The sequence below is a fragment of the Mastacembelus armatus genome, chromosome 18 (assembly GCF_900324485.2).
Source record: "Mastacembelus armatus chromosome 18, fMasArm1.2, whole genome shotgun sequence".
Classification (NCBI taxonomy): domain Eukaryota; kingdom Metazoa; phylum Chordata; class Actinopteri; order Synbranchiformes; family Mastacembelidae; genus Mastacembelus; species Mastacembelus armatus.
In genome coordinates this window covers 6,502,470-6,505,025 of record NC_046650.1, presented here as the reverse complement: position 1 = coordinate 6,505,025, position 2,556 = coordinate 6,502,470, and the positions used below count along the sequence as shown (strand labels likewise).

Here is a 2,556-nt window from a genome sequence, read left to right as displayed (position 1 = left end):
TGTGCATCTTGATGTTGATCTAAGAAACTGAGTCTGGATCATCTGGGAGTTGATGTTTGCATAATCTACTTAATCTGATTGAAGGCAAGTCGTCTTCACAGGCTCAATAATTGATAACACCATCTGCTGTGGAATCAATCTACCACAGTCTCACAAATAAGGAATTAGGTTAGAGCAACAGTGGGTAATTACATTTTGCCTTTCTTTTCCAGAATGGTGAGATTGGAAAATAAAATAAACACAATTTTTTTTTTCCACTAGAGCCACAACAAGATGAATGTGTATGCAGTTCTTTGTGGGTGTATCTGTTCCAGGAAGATGTTTCAGTCCCTCAATCAAATGTAAAAACGAATATTCCTTAATCAGGCATGATGTTACACACACACACACACACACACACACACACACACACACATACACACACACAGTAGGTGGTGACCTGCACCTTTACCATTGTTAGGCCTTTACACAAGTAAAAGAAAAGAAGACGTTTTCATGGTGTTCATATTGTCAGAGAACATTAACAGTTGTAGTTTATCGTTTATTAGCTTGTCGGCTAACACTACGAGCTCTCAGATCTAGTCTGCTAGTGCACAGTATTATTTTATTAAATTAGAGAAGATTCTGTACTATAAAATATATTATAAAGAATCGCAATTGTGCACATTCTTCTTTGTTAATAAGTGAAAGAAAATTCAATTCCATGTTTAAATTAACTAAAAAAGTAATTTAACTTTTTATGGCTAATGCACAAACCACAGCTAAGTCACATACTGTTTTTATGACTGAGTGACACATATTTCATATAGACAGATATAGATCAATTTATTAGATTACAAATCCTCTGGCTGTTTGGTTGACCTTCTGGTGGGAAGCACAAAGATGAAGAGAGGAGAGCAGAGAAGGAGAGAGAGCAGGATAACGTCAGCAGAAAGAGAGAAAGAAGCGGGTGAGACAGTGGACAAGTTGTAAAGGCCAGATTGTGATAATGCCAAGGCCTCCTCAGGTACAAGTACCCCCTGACTGGGAATCACTGAATAAGATGATTAGATTTTGAGATTTTCAATTCAACTGATCGGCCATTGTTGAATAGCAGCATGTGTGTCTCACAAAACCTTTTGCGGTTTTCAGTGGGCTAAGGTATGTGTCAGTGTGCGCGTTGATGTTTTTCATTATGTCTAAATGGTGTTTTTATCTGTGTAACATGAATAATCGCAGCACAGAGACAGATAGCACGGTTCTCCCATCATGACTGAGAGGAAGTGTCTGTAAACATGAGCTAATGTTTCTAATTAAGAGCCTTTCTCTAACAGTGAAAAAGCACAACATGCTGCATGTAATGATTCCAGACAACTCTGTTTGCTCTGCCAAGTATTGTGGTGCAACACCTCAGCAGGTGGAGCCTTTTCTTGGAAGCCTCAGTCACTTTGACTTCATGTCATGTTGGAAAAGAGTTGACAGATTACTGCTACATTTTGGGAATGCCCATGAATTTAAAACCACTGCATGGGCGATATGGGAGATTGTATGGTTGCATCCAATATGGAATATCTACAAAGCAGCTTGAAGGGATCTGTGGGAGTTATGGACAAAGGGAAGTGAGCGATCTTTGTGTTTCTGAGTTGTATAGAGGTAAAAAACACAAATGAGCCAAATGTGTGCAGGAAAAGGGACTGTAGTGGAAACAGACCAGTACACTGCCTTTCATTCAATATGAGCTCCCAACCCTATACAGATAATCAGTGAAGCTGATGAATGTATGGATTGAAAACCTGACATGCACATTTAGTTTATATGAGAGGTGAGGGTCACCCACTGCAATAGGATTCCTGCTTTGTTCTGTCATAAAGGTAGAAATGGAGATGCTGGGGATTGAACCCAGGATCTCATACATGCAAAGCATGCACTCTACCACTGAGCTACATCCCCTCTGAATGACAGGCTTCAGTTTATTTATGGAGAGAGGTTGTGGTATTGATAACGAGCTTCATGAACCCACATGTGGTTGTTGACACTTGCAGTGAAATATAACAGATTCACTTGCTAGTATTGGAATTTATGAAATTTCATATGGTTTTGTTCAAACACCTCTGGGTTGTGGGAAGATGTTGTTTTCATCTTTTTGAGCAGAATTAGTTGAATCCAATGTTTGGTTATGCATAAGCAACAATACAGGATTATTTTATAATCCACTTTGTGGTATGTATATATATATATCATTCATTTCCAAACTAAAATGTCTGTGCATGTTGAATAATATGGACAGAAATACACACATTCCTGGGTCATTTGGGTGGAATGGAGCCAAGGAAATGTTTTAACTGGAGCATTGATCCAAATCTCCAGGCTTACCTGTGCTCCGTACAGAACAGTTCAGACCCACTGCCTCAATCTCTTTCATCTCCCCCTTAATATAACAGCAGAATCCATTGTTGGGGGATTAGTGGAAAGGGTTTGGGGCTGTTTGTTCCATTTCCTTCACAGCTGAAATAAGAGGTGGGGGGTAAATCATTTGGCAACACTCCAGCTGTAATTTAAAGACACAAGTAGTGGCTA

The 2,556-nt window shown here is 39.2% G+C and overlaps 1 non-coding gene across 1 annotated transcript; it reads right to left on the bottom strand.

The window, feature by feature from the left end:
• Positions 1-1,857: 1,857 nt before the first annotated feature.
• On the bottom strand, positions 1,858-1,929 carry trnaa-ugc (transfer RNA alanine (anticodon UGC)). The gene has a single exon. It is a non-coding gene; the product is annotated as a tRNA-Ala (tRNA).
• Between the last annotated feature and the right edge of the window lie 627 nt (positions 1,930-2,556).